Source organism: Petromyzon marinus, chromosome 4, assembly GCF_048934315.1.
Source record: "Petromyzon marinus isolate PM22_M1 ecotype Great Lakes invasive population chromosome 4, UKy_Petmar_22M1.pri1.0, whole genome shotgun sequence".
Lineage (NCBI taxonomy): Eukaryota > Metazoa > Chordata > Hyperoartia > Petromyzontiformes > Petromyzontidae > Petromyzon > Petromyzon marinus.
Window position 1 is genome coordinate 10,853,009 of NC_133670.1, and position 23,834 is coordinate 10,876,842.

At 45.1% G+C, this 23,834-nt stretch overlaps 1 long non-coding RNA gene across 4 annotated transcripts in view; it reads right to left on the reverse strand.

The window, feature by feature from the left end:
• Nucleotides 1-23,834, reverse strand: part of LOC116938737 (uncharacterized) — a 108,348-nt gene that overhangs the window by 78,772 nt on the left and 5,742 nt on the right. The window contains exon 2 of one of the 4 annotated variants that reach the window (XR_012930867.1): nt 649-778. The exons of 1 other annotated variant lie outside the window; for it this stretch is intronic. This is a non-coding gene — a long non-coding RNA (uncharacterized LOC116938737). Of the gene's footprint in view, nt 1-648; nt 9,883-23,834 lie in introns of those variants that run through there. 2 more of the 4 variants (XR_012930865.1, XR_012930866.1) reach the window with 2 other exon arrangements.

The window sequence follows — 23,834 nt, forward strand, 5'->3', positions numbered from 1 at the left end:
CAATATTATACGACTACATTCAAGAAGAGGACTTAAAACAATGAATGGCATAATTTGTGGATTCCACAACTTTTACCCACGTTTCACAAGCACGTATGTAGTACATATGCCAGTAGATAACAAGTACATATGCATACAAACCTCCACAAATGGTCTTGCTCATATTTAAACAGTGTCTACAACAAGTAAAAGCTTTAATTAAGTGAGCTGCAGTGTCTCACACTTGTTTGACTGCAGATAGATTATACACACATTTATGTTCAAATCACCTCTGCGAGGTGTCAGTGTAATGGCTATAAGCCACTGGCCCGTAGCAAATTGCTTGATATGAGCACACAATTATGTGGGAAATGCCTGCTTGTCCTCCGACTGCCAGAAAAATATTGCAGAGTTGCAACAGTGCCGCAGGCAGTCTCATCCATGGCATCTGTGTCTTATTATCACTGCATTATGAAATATGGAGCCAACACTCCCTACTGAATAACAACATGCGGCCTCACTAGATTAAACTTTTTCATATATATCACGCTGGTGGTAATGCAATGTGAATCACAGGCACAGCACACGCCAGACCAATGTCACTTCCTTTATATCACTTTGCGCCTTAAAAGCGGACAACAAACTTCAGTTGTTCAGCCATTTCATTACCTTTCGCCTGCTCCGCTGATGTCACGTAAAATGCGGTTTGTGGCAGCACTCTCTTTTCCGATGCACGCTGAAGTGCACTCTTCCCGATCGCTCAGTGCGAACAACTTCAACTTCCAGGAGTAGAACTACACTGTGTAACAAAAAAATTTTGGTTCCTGGGTATTAGGTTTTATTTCGTAATTGCTTATGCTTAAAAAGTATAGAAAATGGCTATTATTACCCACAAACTTTGCTTTTGTAACCAGGACAGTGATATTTTGAAATTGACCTATTTTCAATGAAAAAACGGGCGAATTTGTGTATTTTCGTTCACATAAAGTCAGAAAAAAACAACATATGAATCAATATTAACATGCATTTATACTAAAGTAATACGAAAATGACTACAAGAGATTTATACACCAAGGCGCACAACCACAGGTGGGACTGGCCACAGCGGACCGAGTTCTCTGTGGGGAGGAACAACGTCAAGTGGGAGCCACAAGTGGACACTCGGAAAGTGCAGATGGCAAATTGGGCCTCAGGAAACAATGTCAGAGCTGTAGATAAGAAGTTGGCAGCTTTCAAGTACCTTCAAGACTTCTTCCCTAAGCTGTTTGAGGCAAATGTCAAAGCCAGTGTCTTCGTCGGACCACAGAAAAAGAAGATCCTGGAGTGCAATGAATTCCCCAAGAAGCTCACTAGTAAGGAGAAAGCGGCTTGGAACAACTTTGTCGCAGTGGTTCGTGGCTTCCTGGGCAATCAGAAGGTCGAAAACTATGTGGAGCTGGTTGAGACTCGAGTGAAGAACTTCGGCACAATGGGCTGTAGGATGTCCCTCAAAGACCATATCCTTGATGCTCATTTTGATAAATTCTAGGAGAACATGGGAGCATACTTGGAGGAGCAAGGCAAGCGCTTCCACCAGGATATACTGGACTTTGAACACCGCTATCAAGGACAGTATAATGAGAACATGATGGGAGACTACATTTGGGGGCTGATTCGTGAAAGTGATTTATAGTATAATCGCAAGTTTCGAAAAACAACTCACTTCTAAATCTTTTGTAGTAATTTTTATATTACTTTAGTATAAATGTGTTAACTTATATTCATATGTTGTTTTTTCTGACTTTATGTGAACGAAAAGACACAAATTCACCCGTTTTCTATTTTCCATATTGTTAGAAACTCCTGCTTGTTCATGCTCAAAGTCCCCAAACGTGAGAACCAAACTTGGTTTAGATTCCTTTTGTGTGGCGGCCTCTCATCTCAGGAATAACTGAGCGAAAACGTTTGTGATTAAAACCTTACTATGCTCGTCCTACATTAAATCACTTTGGACCTCACATTTTCCTTCACATGTATGTGCAATTGACCGCTCAACTTTGCAGATTTTATGTTAGAAATATCTTTTTTGTATGTGATCCGTTCTCCCAGCTTTGTTGTATTCTTTATGCTGGTTGTGTTGTGCTAATGCACAACCTTGGAATTCAAAACTTGACCCTGTACAGTTGTTTTTTTCTAGTATTTACACTTACAGCCCTTTTGTCAATCCAGTGCTGCTAGAGCTTCCCCATGACATGTGGGTCGTGGGGATCATTTGACCATACTTTACCACACTGATCCTCTGCAGGTTGAAGGTGGGCAATGTAGACATTGAAGAACAGTACATTAGAACAATGGATTCTGCTGCATTGCCTTTTGCTGACAATATGGCCCCAAAACAGCCTACTATACCTGTTTTTTAATGCATGGTGGTCACCTATCCAGGCTCAAAATTGCATTGCTTCTGAGATTTTATTAAATCGGCACATTCTAGGTGATTTTGTCACTGGTGATTATACGGTAATAACACTGCTGGCTTATTCGAGTTGCTGAAAATGTTTTGCGAAGGGCGACGTGACCCATTGCTATTCAACAGCAGCACAATGTTGTGAAAAAGATGGTGTGAGAATGTCTGAATTATAATTTAACTCGGTATTGTTTTTTTTACTATAATTGTAAGGGACTTGGCAACACTCTGTGTTTATAGAATCTTAAGTGATTTACCTGCTATATAAAAATTCCTGGAACCAAGAGCGTCAGCACAGGCAAATCAAGAGTGCAATGATTTATGGGATGTTGCTAACTTATGAATCATGCACTCTTAATTTACCCATACTGGCCATATTGTGCATGGGGAATTTTGAATTATATCAAATGTGTCTGCCTGGTCAAACACCAGTGTCTATGGGACCCTTTTGCCAGTTTCAAGACATTGGTGTTAAGTAGGTGTTTAAACACCAAAACCTATTACAAGGCATCATGTCTGCATTAACCACACATATGTATGGTAAAACATGCAAACGAATTTGCTTTGATAATGTCCCTGAACAGCCGTGTTTTGTTTAATCTCTGCACACTTTTAGAAGACTGCATTTTCAGTGGTGTACAAACGTCAATCATACAAAATATATCATCATCACCTATTTCTAAAGGCTAGTCATTGCCCAAAAGTTTTTACCATTTACACATATTTTCAGTCATATGGCTGTGCTAATGCCGGTGGTGGCACGGTTTTTTTGTTATTTTTGCAGCATATGTTAGTTTTTTGTGCCTTAAATATCTTCTGGTAGTACAAATCCTCACATGCAGTATGCAATTTAAGTAATAGCATGATGCAACTATGAGCCTCAAAATGTCAGTTGGATTTTGTTGAGAAGGCACACAGAACTCAATTGATTGGCTACAGGCTTAAAAAAAAGTGACATGAATTGTGGGCCTCTCTTGCCGCTTTGGCTATTGTGGCTATCACACAGTGAAAGAGTCTACACTTTGAGAAAGAGAGGAGCTGGATGGATGTGCTCTTTTTGACAAGCTGCGCTCATCCACGGGAAGATGAGTGAACACTTAAGAGGGCAGGTTTCATGGGTGTCCCATCAAGCATCTGCCATTCAACTCTTGGGGCAAGCAGTGCCTAGCATAGTTCATGACAAGTCAATTTAGAATACACTGTACCAATATCAAATCCATCACGCCTGCTGGTGGCCTTCACGTGACGTGGCTACACCTACTATATAATTTTTTTCCATTCATGAAGTGATGGTGGCTGTCAGAACATGTCGTGTTGTGCTTCATAAACATTGGGCAGCTATTCTCGTGAAAATGACTAATACTACAGAAGGTGGTGGTGAATCTCAAGGCTGAAGTTATTCTCTTTATTGAGGTCATCGTGGTTGTTTTACTAATCCTGGCAATTTCCTTATCCATACATTGCCAGCGAGTGAAAAACATGACACTAATAATGGTGTATTTTTTTAAAATATATTTCTCATCACTAAAGTAATGGAAAAACTGATTATACTCAAGGGAGTAATGATATTAATGTTAAGAGCTAAGACTGGATTAGATAACAAGAGGAGCCAGGATGTTGATGCTAATTGTGATGGTTTTGATGTGTGGTAATAACTTAAATAATAACTTGAAATATCTTTCAATTGGTATTAACATTGTTATTGGTATGCACGGCAGGCGGCATGATTTAGAGTAGAATTATCAATGGTAAATTTGAAAAAAACTGCTCTGTTTAAAAAGCAGTAGAAAAGACAAGGCTAAAAACACTGGCTCACAGAATGCCTGCACCTCACAAAATAGAGATGCAGAGAGACAAATTAACATATTTCAGAGCTCTCTGTAAAGTGAATATACATTTTAGTGACTAAATATATATATAAGTAATGTATTAAAATTTAAAACAATGATCATCTTAAATTTGACTCGTGAATTAAAGTGCAATCCAATGTAGTCCTTATTCAGTTATTGTTATTGACGTAAATATTGTCCATTATTACATTAACATAAAGTAAATGTAATAGAAAGCACAGATCCTTATAGCGGAGCACCTGCCATTGTGATAATTATGGATTAGTAAGCTCGCTGGAGTGGGGTAGGATTAATTTTGTTCCTTCACCTTGGCACTTGTGCAAAGCTGTGCCTGCAATGCAAACGACATACCTTGCCAGAGCCACTATGCTAAAAGCAATGTAATATACATATATTGCTGCTGAAGCATTAATTTATTGTGACGCTGTAGTGCAGACAGTGTAAATAATTCAATGTCGGTGTGAGAGTGTGTCCGTAATCACCAACCATCAAGTGTCTATATCTACAAGCAATTACCATTTCACTGGCAAGCATCATCAATGGCATGGAAGAATGAAACTGATTATTGCTCCAAATTATGTATGAAAATATTTGTTGTGATGATGCAAGCATCGTTGGTAACAGTTTTCTCTCCCCCCCCCATCTCATACAAAAACTGGTATTAGAGCAAATGGGCTAAGGAATATTTTCCAGCTGCATTCTGATTCTCATATCGGTGTCAATCAAATAGTATGATTTGAAATTATCGCCATGCCATCTTTATCTTCTTCCCTTCCACCAATGCGGCTACCTGGTTGAGAATAACTATTATTGTCCGATGTTGCTGAGGTTCTTCGTGTCTTTTCAATTAATCTCTCTGAGCCATATACGGTAGGCACCCTAGCTGTTCAGAAGATATGTGTATTTTTCTGCCTCGGATACTGTTATTTATACCTCCAGAATTGATTCAATTACAATTCTTGGATGGACTTTTTAGTGCAATCATTGTTGAGTAGACTGCGACGATCAACCTGGTTACACACGAGGGCACCTTTTACTCTGACCTTTCTCATGAGCCTAGTAAAACACCATGTGCTTTTATTGCGTACTTGTGCATGGCTCAGCAGACAAGGTGGTGTGTGCCCACCAATGTGCGCAACTGTGGATCGTAAACACAGAAAAGCAATACAGCAATATTTGCTCATTCGCACAGAAACCAATTAAAAAATCTGGATGAGTGAGATTGTTTGCCACACTTAGCTGCGAGGTCAGATACTCCCTCCATACATCAAGGTCAGTATTTGTAAGTGGATTAACTAGAAATGGTATCTTTGAAGCACGCATTATTGAACTTTGTCCACTAAGGATTTAAGATATGCTGGGTGCAATAATTCATCACACCCACTAAGGCAGTTTTATTCTATATTTGCACTCCATAACTGCCGTATTAATTATGTGTGTTCTCTCAGATATGACTTTCACACATCTGCAGTGGCTATAATTCCACATCTACTGTGTGTAAACCATATTTGTTTTGAACGATTTCCAATATAATCACAAGGAGGAAAAGTGAAAGTTTTGCGATTTAGTATGTGTGACATAGGTACACGTACAAAGTGTACTCAATCCAATGACGTAACAATAAAATCTTCCAAGAAGTTCCCACAACAGCTTAAATTGAGTTTAATGTGCAGCATAAATAAAGAGAAGATCTGGTCTGCTCAAGGAATCAACTGGGCATCAAACGCATCAGCACCAACAGACAGTCTCGGAGATGTGACCATACATTTATATGTAGGTGGAATGGAGATAAAATTAAGATGGGCCATGTGGAAAAAAGAATACCAAATGTAATTGAAGGATTTCAAGAAATGTATTGCAGCAGAATTTGCTTATAATACATTTTAACCCAACTTGTCATACAAATTCAATAAACATAATGCAATTCTCAAAATTTCATGAATTATTTTGTATTCATTAACATACTGTGAACAATAATACAGATTGCTACTGATTATGGTGGAGTGGTTAGCATGTTTTTTGTTATATCACAATAATGCTTTGAATCAAACCGGTGTTGTCTCAACACCAAAGGGTTCCTTACGCATCGAATTTATCATGGATTATTTGACCTACTGTAATTAAGCCCCTGCCATCCGTTGACATATGCAAAACAGTAAATGTACATATTTAAAGATAGACCCATACATATGCTCTTCGTAGCAGCAGTAACTTGTGCACATTTCCGTATTGTACTGAATCGAATTCCAGACCTTTTGAACATTTCTACAAAATGAGATTTTTACATGTTCACTAATTTCTCATGTCATACAATTAACCAATAATTACTTTCTAAATACAGTATTCTATGAAGAATTAACATATGTATGTCTATATTAGTTCATACCACGCTGAATGTGCACTATACAAAAAATAATTTTATTGACTTTAAATGTGACACTGGCCATAAAAATACGTTATCTTTGTGCATATCACAGTCAATTCCGTTGATATGTGTATTTATATCATTACCAATTATAAAGAGACTTCAATGCCATAAGTATTCTAGATATGCTCGTTCATGGAATTTATTTACTCATGTACTTTCATATGAGTGTATTTTTTTACTGTAAAAGTAAAACCAAATCATAAATAACTATTCTATGTATTTTTCGAAATGCATTTTAATAATGCATTATGTTTAAATTACACTGTCTTTCAAATAAAAATAATTAGAATAGACACAGCGATGGCATCAAAGCAGAGTTGCATGGATATTGTATTCCGTAATGGAATTGAACTGTATCGGTGATGAGTGTGAGTCATTGAAAATAAAAATATAAAAATCCACATCTGTGTGGGTTCTTCTTTTTAAACACAGTGTGCCCGGGATTAATATATTGTCTCACAGAGATGATATCGGACGCAAAGTGTTAAAGCTACAGTTACGATGTGATATAAAAACAAAATACATATTCTACAAAACTTGATGTAACAGCTGTTTATATGCTGAAATGTTTTCCATCAAAAATTTAAATTTTTTAACCGTATAGCTAATCCAGTGAGACATAAAATAGCAATGCATATGAAATAAATACTCAATTAATGGGATTGAAATTACGTGCACAATTCTATTCTATATTTTTGCTCAGTAAAACAGGTATATTTAAGGAAGGCAAGTTAGGAATTTAATAAATGCAAGTTACATGCTTCATATCAGGAATATCAAATAGATTGTTTCACTACTCAATGCACTGCACCCTACATCTCGGTAATAGTTGAATGACAGGCCAGTGAAGTATGTCCTTTCTCTACTGCTAACGCAGAAAGCAAAAGGTCTAAAGCATAGACGTGAATGCATCGAAGTGTTATACAACAATAGATTTTACTGTACTGTATTGCCTATAACACTTTTGCTGTATTAGCTTCTGAGATCTGATGGCATTAGGTGCATTCTGGGTGACTTGGTCATTATTTGGTTGTCTCCCTTCCAAGTGTGATTAAAAGGGACCAATGGTAAGACCGCCCACCTCTTCCCCTTCCTTTTAGACACTTTAAAATAGCAATTAATTTATTATTCAATTTCAGCGGCTATAATTTATTACTGCTGGAAAATGGGCATTACTGCAGTGTTCAGGTCCCTGTCACCATTTGGCACTAGGAGGTACCCTCAAAGTGGAACGTCACTGCATGCAAGCTATTTGCAGCGTGAGCTCCTGGGTAGTAAGGCTGAACATAACCGAAGATGAATAACCGTATTCATCTTTTATTGTTACAGACATTTTCCATAATGTGTGGCATCTGGAATAGAACCTGCCTAATCATCCCATAAATGTTACACAAGCATGGAATGGGCAGCAACCAGCTTGTCGTCTGAGATCTTCCAAGATGCTGATATGGCTGAGGGCCATAATTCTCGGCAGTGGATATCATTTAGTCGCCACCGATAATCCACCGAGTTGTTTAAAATATTTTACGTGCTTGCTTAATGATACATGTACATGTAAATGTCAATCCACTACTGGATGAGGGCCTCCCTACACCATGCAAATGGTGGGAATTATTAGACCATACTTCACTATGTTGGTTAGTGCAAATTTGTTGCAGATGTGGAGCTTAGACATGGGAGTACACAAGAGGCGTATAATAAAACATGTTTTCTGCATTACCCTCTGCTGTTATGCATTGTGGTTGGCAATCCGAGTACTATCTCGCTTCTCTGGGATCCAATAAGTACAAGAGTAGAGTGATTTGGAGATAGAAGTAAAATTACACGAACAAGATAAATGATTAATACTGGTCAAAAAGTGTGAATTATCTGCCAGGACAGATTGTTCTGCAGGGAGATGATTGTTGCAGCTCTAACACCTAATCGCAGACTTAATTGGTTCCCTATCGGGACCTGAGAAATTGGTGTAATTTACAGCTTCCAAGAGTCACTATTGCATGACCACTTGCTCAGAATAACACATTAAATATGAATTGGGATAAGGTGGTTGGTGAAAATAAGCATACAGATGTCATGGCTTTCGTAAAATGCCCAATCAGAAATTATTTAGAAGGGAAAGCTTTACCTTTTCATGATAAGATTGACGCATCACATTGAGAAAGTAATCACCATGACAATGATTTACCGTGGTTCTGATTGAACAAGAAGAGCTGAACATGAGTTTCACGTTATTACTATAATTTAAGTGTCTCCAATTCCTCTAAAATCAACTTGTGAAATCCTTTTGTGGGGGTATTGAGTGTGTTTAATTTAATTACAACCGATTTTGCCTTTAAGTTACGATGACTGTATTCATTATTCACAAGTGGCATTAAATGAGTGCTTCATATACTTCCGTTCTGCATGAATAATACATTATCTTACGTGCCCCTACGAGTTTTATCTGCAGATATTGTTTCAACAACATATGTACAATGCATTCGACAATGTTCTTCTACATACAGACCAACAACTACCTATTTAAATTATTTTCCATCACTTAAACACATCTTACAACATTGTCATATTCAAGTAATACAATCCCTGACTAATTTATATATCAATTATAATATATAAAATATGTTACAAAAATTCACACAATGTATGTTGAACTTCTTTTGCACCGTACATAACCAATCGTGCTAATTTGAGGTGGAGAAGGCTTGTAAATTTGATAATAAAAAACAAACTGGCACCAGTGTGCCTCACACTCAGTGTAATACACACTGCTGGATACAGATCACTGCATTAGTTTTAAAATAAATGATTAACATACTCAACATTAACGTCTAACCATGTCGTGATTGGCTACTTATTTTAATGATTCCCGACTGCGTAAAGCCAGGGTGTTTACTTCTAACATATTTTGTGCAGTTTACTCCATTAGCTTTCCTCGTTCCTCGTCACTTTCCCTTTCTAAAATTAGCCTTATTCACATTGTACCGTATCAATGTATCGTTAAATTAGTAAAAAATTGTTAAATGTTTACGTTTTAAAACTATTATGCACCTAAATAGTTATTGATTTCACCCAAGTCGCCGTTGCAAAAGAGACTGCTGTGACACGTGTCTCAAGAGGTTTGTTTCATCTCTTGGTTAAATGAAGGCTAAGTCACGTAGAATGAGAATAAAATAATAAAATAATAAAATAAAATAACACAATAAAATTCTCACGACGTTTCGGCCACAACACAAGTGGCCTTCTTCAGGTGAAAGGGACAAACCTGTCGTTCTGACAGGTTTGTCGTCCCGACAGGTTTGTTCCTTTCACCTGAAGAAGGCCACTTGTGTTGTGGCCGAAACGTCGTGAGAATTTTATTGTGTTATTTTATTTTATTATTTTATTCTCATTCTACGTGACTTTACCGAAAGAACCAAAGAAGATGAATACTTGCAGTCACGAAAGCTTTAAATCGAAATTTAAATGAAGGCTATAACAAGAATAGGGTTCATAAGCTAACGGTCTGCTTGCTCTGGTGCAGATGTTCTTGCTGACATTCATACACAGGTAATACATTCCTACGATTTTTTCTTCTTCCAACACTTGTTCTACTCTCACAGATATAATCAGGCTTTAACTTCTTACTCAATATTTTCTGGGTCGCTGGTATACTGGAATAGATGCGTGACCAGTACCAGAGCCGTAGCGAGATGTCCTATGGACGTTGTATGCCGTGTGGAAATATTTTATGGAAATTACTCCTACATACAATCCTAAATGAACAAAAATATATCAGTGCTACAAATCCACCGCTGTATCAGTTTTGGGGACTGTTTGACCATAGTGTTTCCACGCTGGTCAGTGCGTGTTGATCAGAGACGGGTTGAGATATCACTCGCCACTGAGGATAGCCGCAAATGTATATCAAACTCAGGTGGTCAGTTTCATAATGCAGTATGCTAACCACTCCACCATTGCTCCACCTCAGTACAGAAATATTTCAAATATATAATATTTTCAACAGAATATAAAACAATTGTTCAGTAAATGTCTGCTAGTGGCATTAAATGTTATGTACCTACAGCATATATACACGTTTAACAGAAAGGAATACTTTCCGAGATGGTGGTGCAGTGATTGAGAACTTGAGCTCAAATTGTAGTCTTAATTTGACTCTTGGCCATAATCCTCCCCCCCCCCCCGCCATAGGAATTTTTTATTTACCACAGACGTTTGACTTCTATCACATTTTCTCAAATATACTGCATAACCATTTGGTAAATAACTAATTGTGATTTTGTCAGAACAATTACTTATGCCTGTATAGTGACATCGTTAGATGCCACTGTGTGAAGCCGGCCTGGGAGAGGCACGGCGCGCGATGTATTGACATCGCAGGCACCACTGAAGGTGGATGCAGTACCGGCCCTAGCGGGGCTCAGTGAGCACTGACTGACAGTGACGGAAGGCACCATGCTCTGCGTGCAGTGCCAACCCTTACAGGATAGAGGGCGAGAGTGCCGACCACGGTATGGGGTTACAAGGGGGCCATGGCACTCTGGTTGAACCCGGAGGACACGTGACCGGAGGTATCTACCCAGGGACAACCAAAGGGGGGCTGGGGTGAACACGTGTCCAGGTGGAGATTCTTCTCGAGGTTTGGAGGTGGGCGTGGCTAGGGGCGGAGTGAGCCCCGCCACACAGGTTATAAGTTGGAGCCCTCAGCGGCACCGGCTGCTGTTGTCATCCCGAAGACTCCACGTTCCACATTCTACTGAGTCTCCAGCACGGGGACCCTGACCCAAGCTGGGGTCCGGTCTGCTGTAGCTAGTTGCGTGTGATAGTGTAGATAGCCTGGTGGTCCACTACCATAGCGTACTATCTGGTGAAGGGGCAGTTACCCATTCGTAATTACGTGTTAATGTTAATAAACGTGTTGCCTCTAAGAGTACGTCTGAGTCTCCGTTTGAGCCCACTACAACTGGTGTCGATGTTCTTTGGTTAAATAACTACCATAGGTTATGGATACTATGAGGAAAGTATGTAACAAGATGTCGGATGAAGAAGACGACGATCTAACAGCCCCGGGGATGGCGACCCCGGAGGAGGGAGGCGAGGCGCCGCCGATGGAGCAGCACGCCGTCCGGCCGCACGACGGCTCACCGCCATTCAAGAGGGTGCTCGGGGCTGCACACTCCCGCCTTGCTGAGCTTCTCCACGCCATGACATCCATTATCGCGGAGATCCACCGTGGGGAGCCAGCGGCGGAGGAGAGAGGGATGGAGCCACGCGGAGCTGTGGTTCCCGTCGAAGTTTCTGCAGTTCCCGCCCAAATTTCCCGCCAATCGGGAGCCTCCGCGGCACAGCCCGTTCATGCGGACGCCATCCTATTGGCGGAGCGGAGTGAGGAAGCCACGCCACAATCGCCGGTGGACATCCCATCTCTCCGGCGACGGCTGCCCTTCATTAAGGAATTTTCAGCTGCTGGAGGCGACTGGGTGGCCTTCCATTTGCGATTTAGCACCGACAGCGACTTGGCGGGGTGGACAGAGGCGCTGAGAGCGCTGCCCGCCGCCCTGGATGACAATGCCTTGGCAGCATTTTTAACCATCCCGCCAGAGGAGAGGGCCACGCTGCAGCAGGCGTTCACGCAGATGGCGGCGATCTACGGACCACCGTCCAACATGCGCCATCGGTTCGCTGCACTGAGGCGGGGGGAAGCCGAGACGCCTCTCACCTTCTGCAGTGTGCTGCTGGCGCTAGCCAAGGCTGCCTTTCCCAGGATGGACCATGACGGTCTCGACTCCCTCGTCCTGGAGAATCTGCTGGCGTTGGCAAGAGACCTCCAGATTGTCATCCAAGCCGTCGACGACGACGACGACTTGTGCTCTCTAAAAGTTGAGAGGTGCATCCAAGCTCACCTACTCTTGCAACGAGAGAAGGGGTTGGCGGCATGCACCGCACCTTGTGAAGGTGCAGGATACACCTGAAGAAACGGAGCCAGCTCAAGCATGTGCATCGACTCAGGGCGGAGGTTGGCGAAGGGATGGCATGGCGCGATGGGACGACTTCCAACACCACGGGAGGACATTACCTCGTCCGGTGGCGCGACCTCGCCGTGTGTTTTAACTGTGGTCTGCCAGGACACCTCTCGTCAGGTTGCCTCGCACCACGACGACACCTCTTCGGACTTCCTCCATCATCCGCCCGACCGTCCTCCTCTCCAATGCACCCTAAGGCGAGTCGCGACACATCACACACTCGGTCCCTGAATCCACCTCACTCATCTCGTTCCGCCGGTTCTCGTTCCCGTCGTGCGTCGGTAAGAGGGGGTTCGGAAAGTGACCGGGCCGACTGGCTGCTCCGACCGGGTCAGTGGGCGATTTGGCCCATGGAGTAGTTGCCGCGACCGCTGATTCGTCTGTTGTTGTTGGTTCGATCGAGGGGGTCGACATCAGGATGCTCGTTGACACTGGTGCGTCGGCGACCATCATTTCCCGGCTAATTTATAACATTTTGCTCACTAAATGTCGTACCCTATGCCCCGTTGACGTTCCGTGCTTTGCCGCAAAAGGTTGCTCATTGGGCATCATTGGAAAAAGTATCAGCACAGGTGTGTATTGGCGATGTTAAATTAACAGGACTGGTTCTCATATCGACATCTCTTGCGGTTCCATCCTTGCTCGGGACTTATTTTTCGGGTTAAATGCCTGTAAAAATTCTCATTGATCAAGGGTGCATTGAATTGCCATCGGGCCGTCGTATGCAATTTTTACCCTCTCTCGCTCAGATGTGTACGGCCAATGCCACTGTATAAGCACTGGCGTCTAAAACATTTCCGATTCCCTCTGGCGCGCAAATGTTGTTCCCCTTACGGTTGCACAAGCCACTAGATTGAGCGGCGACCGCAGGAAGGATCCTCTTGGGACCTTCCAATAAGGCCGCCAAGGGATTGACATTAGTTGGAGCCCAGACTCTATTGTATAACGACCAGGAACCTTTCATCCAGGTTCTGGGTTAGACACATCCATTGTTCAGAAAGGCACCGTGCTAGCCCATGCGTCGCTCGCACTTCGAACACGCCGCCGCGTAAGAGTTGAGTTCGGATGACAAGTGGCTAAATTAGCTTTGTTCGGAGATTGCGGATTTGTCCGAGTCACAGCGGGATGAGTTGAGGGCACTCTTGCGGGAGTTTGCTGATGTTTTTAGTACGAGAAAATTTGACATCGGCCGCACTGTTCTTCTAAGCCACCATACTGTTAAGACGGCGACAGCGCCGCAGCAGTTTGCTGCAGTCCCGTGTCGCTCCCACTGTTTATTTACTATTACCTCGTACCTTACCCACATACTTCTTCACTATCCCCTACTCTTCTTACTTTCATCTTTCACTCCATCTTTCTTAACATTTATTTTGTTTCATTATTTTCCTCATTATTACTTTGGCGGCGCCCGAGCTTTGGGCAGTGGCAGATCCCCTGCCTCCAACCCCGTCTGCATCCGTGCATGCTGCACACGCCTCACGGCACTGCAACAGCTGACAAATGCCGGCTGCAGTGTTACACAGCCCGGCTTACCTGCCGCCTTGCACAGCTGAGGGGCTGTGTGGGTGAACAAGGCCTGCTGCTGCCAGCCACGCACGAGGCTGGAGGATGCTGGCTGCACTGTTCATGCAGTGCGGCTTAACAGTTTCCTGCCAGCGACGTCCTCACAAGGCACCTCTTCCACTACTATCAGTGAGTGGGAGCTTGGCATGCCTCAGCATCGCCAGCAAGTGGGAGCTCGACGTGTTCCAATCACTGTTCAACACCACCAGCGAGTGGGAACGTGACGCAGACTGTCCACTGCTCAACACGAGAGAGTGGATTTGCCTGCTGCCCAGCACCACCAGTGAATCTGAGCTTGGCATCGCCTGTGACCTGGAGCATAGTGTGTGGTGAGCTACTCCACTGGCCGCTCCATTGTACACGCCGCGTGCGTGGTCGTGTCCGCCCGCTTACGTGCTCAACATGTGTTTATGTGGGCGTGTACGCACCCGTCACGTGCAGGGAAGCGCGTGCTGACGGTGTGTATCTTGGACACCACTACCTGGACTTGCTGCTCCGGGCAGCACAGCCGCTGATTGGAGTCCACCCGAATCCTGGCCCCACCCATCACCACCATCGGTACAGCATGGGCTTATAAAATAGGGCTTCGACATGCACCATCTCTTCATCACCTGCACCTGGAATCCGCGCTCCTGAGGACGCTCTCTGGCCTCGGGCTTCTTCGGGGTCAACATAAGAGACTACATCGGCACCGTGGTTGCAGAGGTGGTAGCGGCCGCTGTTCACAGGTCAACCTTTAACCAGCTATTTCCTCTGATCTCTCGATGCCACGCCTCTTCGGATCTTCACATCCACCTTTACCCATCCGCCTCGGCCTACTTAACTCACGCTCGATTACCAACAAATCAGCCCTAAATTCACGATACCATCTCGGACCACCAGATCGAACTTTTGCTTATTACCGAGAACTGGTGCAGGCTAGACTCCCCGCCAGCCATCTCTTTGGAAGTCGTGCCCCCTGGATACAAGGTTCTTCACAAACCTCGTGCAACTAACCAGCGGGGTGGTGGCTTAGCGGCCGTCTACAATGCACACTTGCAAATTAAAGAGCTCTATCTACCGATGGCTCCCGCCATCTTTGAGGTCAAGTCAGTGTCCCTCACTACTAACATCGAGTGCTTTTCCCTCATTTCATATATCGCCCCCAGCTTTCCGAATTTCATTACCTCATTCCTAACCCATCTCACAGGCTCGTGCTTACTGGTGACTTTAATTCCCCCGGCAATACCCCAGCCTCCATTGATAGCCACCTCGAGTCAACCTTGGCCTACCATAATCTGATCATCACCAACTCAGGCCCCACCAGAGCTTCCTCAACAAATGTTGAGAGTATGTTCGACCTGGTTCTGGAACCTGACCAGGATCGACGCATTACTGCACTGGGAGTTTTCCAAACTGGTTACTCCAACCACCACCTCATACTATTTTACCTTCAAATTCCCAACCCAATCACCATTAAAATCACCCACCACTCCCGTAATTTCAAGGGTATCAAGTTTTCCACTCTACAGCACCTCCTCGCAAATTCGCCTTCAATGTTATCCCCATAATCTGATCCAATTGTCTGCGCTCTTCAACTAGAAGCTTACCTGAGGGCAGCGCTGGACATGCTGGCACCGTTAAAACCACGAACCACTAGGCAGCCTTCCCACAACACTCGCTGGCTCTCAAGAGACGCCATCCTTGCTAAGCGAATCAGGAGGCACCTTGAAAGGATCGAGTTCCACAGTGGCCTTCCTGCTGATCGAGTTGCCTACAGAGCTGCCTGCAGGAAAACTAACGAACTCATCCGTGCCTCACGTTCCTCCTACATTGAAGAACGCATCAAAGCAGCTACGGAAAACCACGCATCCTTTGGAAAACCCTCAAGGATCTTCTACATCCTGGTAGCATCATGGTCCCTCACCTTAGCGATCCCCTGGCCTCACTGAAACTTGCCACCTCTTTCAAAACTTACTTCACCAACAAGCTGCTCACCATCACAAACTCCTGCACGTCTTCCCTCACATCGCACCATCGTACCCCGCTCCCATTTTCTGAAATTGTAAGCACTCGCCCAAACACCTTTCTAACCACGTTCAAGCCAGTGTCTTCAAAAGCAATGTGCTCTGGAACTCGCCATCATGATCAGGAACATCGCAAATGCCTCATTTTCTATGGGGTGTTTCCCTTCCAACCTCAAATCTGGCCTGGTTTCCCCCCTGTTAAAGAAACCAAGCCTCGACCCTGATGACCCATCTAGCTATCGTCCCATCACTAATCTCTCGAACCTCTCTAAACTCCTCGAAAGACTCGCCCTCGCCCAGCTAAAACTCCACATCACCTCTTCCCAAAACTACTGCTCCTTCCAGTGAGCTTACCGTCAAAACTACTCCACAGAAACAGCACTCACCAGAGGGCTCAATGACATTTGAATGATTATTGACTCCGGCTCCATCATTGCACTTGTAAGTCTGGACATTTCATCAGCCTTTTGACACTGTCAACCACTCGCTTCTTACTTCCCTCCTGAAATCCGACTTCGGTATATGTGGCTCAGCACTCAAGTGGATACTGTCGTACTTTTCTGATTGGCAATCCTCAGTCAGGGTGGGCTCGTCCATATCTCCTGAAACAAAAGCATTATGTGGCGTCCCCCAGGGCTCCGTCCTCAGTACCCTGCTGTTCACAGCCTACACTTCCCCGACAGTCGCCTCATCGCAAGTTTCGGTGTTAAGCACCACTCATATGCGGACGACATTATTCTGTTCACCGCCATCAATTCTACAAATGCATTTGGATTTGAGAGGCTCTCGGAATGCACCACTGACTTACAACAGTGTTTCTCCGCACACAACTTTGCCCTTAATTCATTAAAGTCAGTGGCCATCATGTTAGGTACCAGGCAACGTCTCAACTCATCCGCGCTCCCAACACACATATACATCTTTGGTCACAGCATCAGGTTCACCGATCACTTCAACTACCTCGGTGTCATCCTAGATTCAACTTTATCTTTCGACCGTCAAACCAATCATATCATTAATTCATGTAACTTTCACCTGAAGGCTCTCAGACTCCTCTGGCAATCTAAAAAAACTTAAAAGACTACAAAACAACCTGACATGCGTTGTCATTGGCCACACTCATCCCCGTCTCAATTCACTTGCCTGTCTCCGTGCCCTCCACTGGCTACCCATTACCAGCAGGGTCACATACAAGATTGCCTGCCTCTGCCACCATGCCTTCACATCTGCCTGCCCCCCATACCTCTTTTCATTATTATCGACTTGCAGCACAGCACATAGCAGATGCCTTCGCAGTGTGACTCACGACCTCCTCTTGATACCAAGATCCAGGACGGTCACGTCTATGTGCCGCTTCTCGGTGGCTGCCCCAACAGTCTGGAACGCAATCCCTCCGCACATTTCAAGCATCACCTGAATTGTCTCCTTCAAGTGACACTTAAAAACTCACCTCTACAAACCACGCTTTTGAGTGACTCTGAGCTTGGCTCCACGCCTCTGAGTTGCGGCGGTTGTGTCCGCAAATCTGCACGCGTTATAAATGTCATTATTATTATTATATCGATATGGGGGATGCTGCTCCCATCCGGCAGAACCCTTACCGGCTGAGCCCTGCAGAGGAGTTCGTTTGGCTAGCTGTTGATGAGCTGCTAGTCGCAGACATCATTTCACCATCCACCAGCCCGTGGGGAGCCCCTATCATTCTTGTTAAAAAGTATGATGGTAGCTTGCGCCTCTGTGTCGACTTTCACAAGCTTAACAATATATCTGTGGCTGATGCGTATTCACTCCCTCGGATGGACGATTCCCTGGACGCTCTAGCAGGAGTCCACTACTTCTCTACTCTTGATCTCCTGTCCGGATTTTGGCAGTTGCCACTAGACGAAGCCTCAAGGGCCAAAACAGCCTTTTGTACACCTCAAGGCCTATTCGAATTCAATTGGCTTCCGATGGGGCTCCACTCCACGCTGGCTACGTTCCAACGATTGAAGGAGCTGGTCCTGGCTGGCCTTCAGTGGGACTCATGCTCGACGATGTTATCGTCTTCAGCCGTACGTTCAAATAACATCTTGACCTGCTGTCTTTCTCAAGATGCATGCGGCCAATCTCAAATTTAAGCCGCAAAAGTGTCACCTCCTTCGAAAATCAGTTCGGTATCTCGGTAACATCATTAGTAAATCGGGAATTGCGATGGACCTGGACAAAACCACGTGTGTTTTAACTTGGCCGACTCCCACGTTGGTGGGGGAGGTGCGGAGTTTTATAGGATTCGCGTCTTATTATCGCCATTTTGTCGCCGGGTTCGCTACCATCGCAAAAACCTCTCCACGCCTTGACGGCTAAAGGTTAGAAGTTTAATTAGGGGGCGGAGGAGGAGGCCGCAGTTGTTGCAGTCCGTGATGCCTTGGTGAATGCCCCTCCCCTCCATTACCCCGACTTTGCCTCGCCGTTCGTCCTTGATACGGACGCAATCAACACCGGAATCGGTGCTGTTTTTTCGCAAGTTGTCAATGGTGTGGAGAGCGTTGTTGTATCTGGCAGCAGAGTGCTGTGGCCGGCCGAGCAGCGATACTGTGTCACACGCCGGGAACTCCTAGCGATCGTTTTCTTCGTGCAACAGCATCATCCCTACTTGTATGGCAGACGCTTTACGGTGCACTCTGACCATGCAGCGCTACAGTATGCATTGCATATTGAACAACCATCAGGCCATCTTTCGCGTTGGTTGAAAGTCCCCGAGGACTACTCCTTTACGGTCTCCTATCGAAATGGCACCCAGCATACGAACGCGGATGCCCTGTCGCGATTGCCATCAAGTGACAGGTGCGCGTGTTTTTCGGGCTCAGGGAGCTGTAAAACGCCGACCGATGACTCGTTCCCATCCCTTGCGGCGGCAGCTGAGGTGGACGCCGCCGATGGAGCGGATGGTTCGATGGCGCATGACGCCTCCCTTGGCCTAGCCCTCGCAAAGTGGGGGTGCCTCCAGGTTGAGGAGACATCCCTGGTTAAGCTGCACTGCCGCGTCAAGGAAATGGGTCGGGGTAGGGATTGTGGCGGTGTAGCCTCTGTTGTCCTGCGGGATGGGCTTTTGATGTGTTGGGACGGAGGCTTGCGCCGTTACAATATTGTTGTGCCCACTGCCCTACGGGGTAAGGTTGTTTGGGCAGTACATGAGCGACTGTTGTACTTGGGTGTGCACAAAATTCTTGCCACGCTCCAGCTTCATTTCTTCTGGCCAGGCAAGGCAGAGGACGTCGCCGATTTGCTGAAGGGATGTGTACAGTGTGCGCGGCGGAACAGCCCAACCAGGCCCTGTTGTCCGCTGTTGCAATCAATTCAGGTCTCCCGCATTAATGAGTTGGTCAATCTAGATATCCTTGGGCCGTTTCCCACCACCCCGCGGGGGAATAAATATTTGTTGGTCGGCGTCGAATATTTCTCACGCTGGCCGATGGCCTGGCCGCTCCCCAACCGATCGGCGTCGGCCAACACCGAGGCGTTCCTCAATGGATACGTATTGGACAAGGGTGGCCCTGAGCGTGTCTTAACTGACCAGGGCAAGAATTTATCTTCCAAATTGCTGCGGGAGGTGTGTGACTTATTGGGAACTAAGAAAATACGGATGTCGCCATATCACCCCAGACTGATGGAATGGTGGAAAGGGATTTCAGGTGTTCGCGGTTCACTGCATTTTTTCTCTTGTGTTGTGTTCTGCACTTACTTCCTTTTTCTTCTTGTTAATGTACATTTGTAGGTAGTGTATATATTGTATAGGTGGGCTGGGATATTTATGTGTTGTTGTATTGTTACTGTTGAGGCATACGTTTTTGTTAAATTGTTATTAATTGCTGATTGATTGCTAAGGGGGAGTTGGCAGCAGGGACGGCTGAGTGCTACAAAGGGGGGGGGGGGGTGATGTAGTGACATCGTTGGATGTCTCTGTGTGAAGCTGGCCTGGGAGAGGCACGGCGCGCGATGTATTGATATCGCAGACACCACAGAAGGTGGATGTAGTACCGGCCCTAGCGGGGCTCGGTGAGCACTGACTGACAGTGGCGGATGGCACCATGCTCTGCGTGCAGTGCCAGCCTTTACAGGATAGAGGGTGAGAGTGCCGAGCACGGTACAGGGTTACAAGGGGGCCATGACACTCTGGTTGAACCCGGAGGACACGTGACCGGAGGTATCTACCCAGGGACCCTCAAAGGGGGGCTGGGGTGATCACGTGTCCAGGTGGAGATCCTTCTCGAGGTTTGGAGAAGGTGGGCGGGGCTAGGGGCGGAGCAAGCCCTGCCACACAGGTTATAAGCTGGAGCCCTGAACGGCACCGGTTGCTGTTGTCATCCCGAAACTCCATGTTCACGTTCCACGTTCTACTGAGTCTCCAGCATGGGGACCCGGACCTGAGCTGGGGTCCGGTCCGCTATAGCTAGTTGCGTGTGATAGTGTATATAGCCTGGTGGTCCACCACCATAGCGTACTATCTGGTGAAGGGGCAGTTACCCCTTCGTAATTACGTGTTGTTAAGAAATGTGTTTCCTCTAAGAGTACGTCTGAGTCTCCGTTTGAGCCCACTACACCTGCAACCCACCACATAACTGTGCCCTTGGTACAAACCTACACTCAATTAGGTAAGAGAGAATATGTTTCATAACATTCTTCTGTTAAGACTGGACCTTTGAAAAGACAACTGCATAGCCTATTGCACTGCCATTAGTTATACTCCATTAAATATTGGTTGCTTACACATACTCATTTAAACAAAAACTATAAGTCCATAATCTTTTCCCTCGAGAATGACCATTGTTTTATCAATAGATTATTATTAAACTGCTTAAATGATTTAACGGAATTTTTTTAACATACCACTTTGATATACTAATACTATTGTAGTGACGTCGGGGATGTCACTGTATGGTGCCAGCCCGGAAGGGCCGTGCCGTTCGATGTTCCTACATCGTGGACAGCACCGTGTGGGTGGCTGTGTGTAACACCAGCCCTAGCGTGGACAGCACCGTGTGGGTGGCTGTGTGTAACACCAGCCCTAGCGTGGACAGCACCGTGAGGGTGGCTGTGTGTAACACCAGCCCTAGCGTGGACAGCACCGTGTGGGTGGCTGTGTGTAGCACCAGCCCTAGCGTGGACAGCACCGTGTGGGTGGCTGTGTGTAACACCAGCCCTAGCGTGGACAGCACCGTGTGGGTGGCTGTGTGTAACACCATCCCTAGCGTGGACAGCACCGTGTGGGTGGCTGTGTGTAGTACCAGCCCTAGCGTGGACAGCACCGTGTGGGTGGCTGTGTGTAGCACCAGCCCTAGCGGGGCTTAGTGAGCACTGGGATAGTGCGGGCACCACGCACAGTGTGTGGTGGGGGCTCCCACGAGGGGGAGTGGGAGAGTGTCAGCCCACGGGCAGGGTTGCCCCAGGCCATGGCACTCTGGTTGACCCCGTAGACACGTGATCCGGAGAGTCCACACAAGGGGCCCCAGGTGGGGGGGGGGCTAGTTGGTGATCACGTGTCCGGCGAGAGCTCTTGAGAAGGATCGAGAGGGAACGAGAATGCTCGAGAAGGTGGGCGGGGCCGAGGGCGGAGTAGCCCCGACCATAGGGGGATATAAGGCAGGTCCCTGAGAGGGACCGCAGTCGCTGCATTCTACAAGCTGGAAGCTCAACATCTGGAAGCGGGAAGCTCTACTTTTCAAGCTGAAGCTCTTCGTCCTACGAGGCAACCACGTGGTCGGAGACCCGAGTGAGGGTCCAACCCTTTGTAGCAGTAACTCCTCTGTATGGAATAGTTATCCGGGTGGTCACCACCCTAAGCTGTATCTGGTGAAGGGGCAGTTACCCCTTGTGTTACGTGTTACAAATAAATGTGTTGCCTCTAAATGGAACAACGTCTGCGACTCAGTTGGACTCACTACACTATTTTATCTACTTTAGAGCCCTTTGTCAGTACACTATTAGATGAAGGCCTTCCCACACCATGTCCATTATGGGGCTTATTTGGCCATACTTCACCACGCTCGTCAGTCTGGGAAGTGAAAGGAGGGGGGGGGGTCCAGAGCAGTTGAAATATCATGTACCACTCATGTTAGCTGTGGCCAGGAATTAGACTCGATTCACTGACTTCAAAGTGCAGTGTGCTAACCACTGGACCACCACTCATCCCACTGAGATATATTTCATCACTGCATAAATAAAATACAATTTTCTATACACACGTATACATATTCTACTTCGTGTACCTACTGCGTACTTTTAATTCAACCATTCTGGCACAGAGCTCAGAAGTTGGCATAGTAATAAGAACCGTTTAACCTATATTCATATTTGTTTGTCCCATTGTTTCCTTTTGGTATGCACTCACGTGAATAAACTTGCAATGCTCAAAAGTCTTTACTGAATTAATGCTTTAATTACTCCTGATACAGATCCATTTGTTGTGTAATTATTTTCAATATTTGGTCATATGAACAGTACAACATGTATTGCATGAGTAACACGTCACCAGAGATAGCACAAGCACACATTGGAGATACATAATGTGAAAATGGCACAACGCGATAAATCTACGCTTTCAGTTTTTTCATTGGGGTACATTCATGGCTGTGCTTCAATACACTCTAAATGCATCATGTTTGATCCACAACACACTTTTATCACCACTACTTTGATGAAAACATTTTCGTGAAAATGTAATATTGCAGCACAGCTTTAGCCTGGTGGAGCTATCGTATTAATTTCCTGTCCTTTGTGCAGAGCTGTTACGTGATTTTTTTTCGTTTGGAGGCAGAAACCCCTTATTGACATGCTGAGGGACAGACGGTGATTGTTTCAATCTACCCGCCAATTCCTTTATTTGTAATTCATGCAACGAGATGTTACGTGATTTTTTTTAGTTTGGAGGCAGAAACACCTTATTGACATGCTGAGGGACAGACGGTGATTGTTTCAATCTACCCGCCAATTCCTTTATTTGTAATTCATGCAGAAACATTTCAAAATTACCCACAGAGTAAGTGCTTGTAAAAGAGGGGCTTTGTATTAAAGCAAGATCATCCAATAGGTGCTCCAAGCTTGGTCTCGATGGAAATTTTCTGCTGAAAATCCATCATCACCAAATTCAGCCATTCACAGCCAAACAAATTAAGACATGCTCCTCTTGAGTGCTCATACTATATTCAGAACATTAGGATTACTGTCAATGAGATGCAATTATATATAAACTATAACTATGTAAACTATTTTTTCTATTTTACCAGGTAAGGCCCACTGAGCTATACATTTATTTTTCAGAAGCGACCTGGCCACAAATGATGGCTCAACGAGATGGCTTATCATGTGGAAATGTATATCAGCCAAAAACTCTCAATGCATGTTTCTATGTATACTGTATATATACTCTACACTGTAATCATAATATTTTAACTATAGTGGATCTATACATCTCTTGCCTTAAATGTATCAAATTGTATGAAAAGTTAGAGAGAAATCGTACACTGTGTTGAATTCAACACGATCAATATGTATCCACGTGATGTCCAG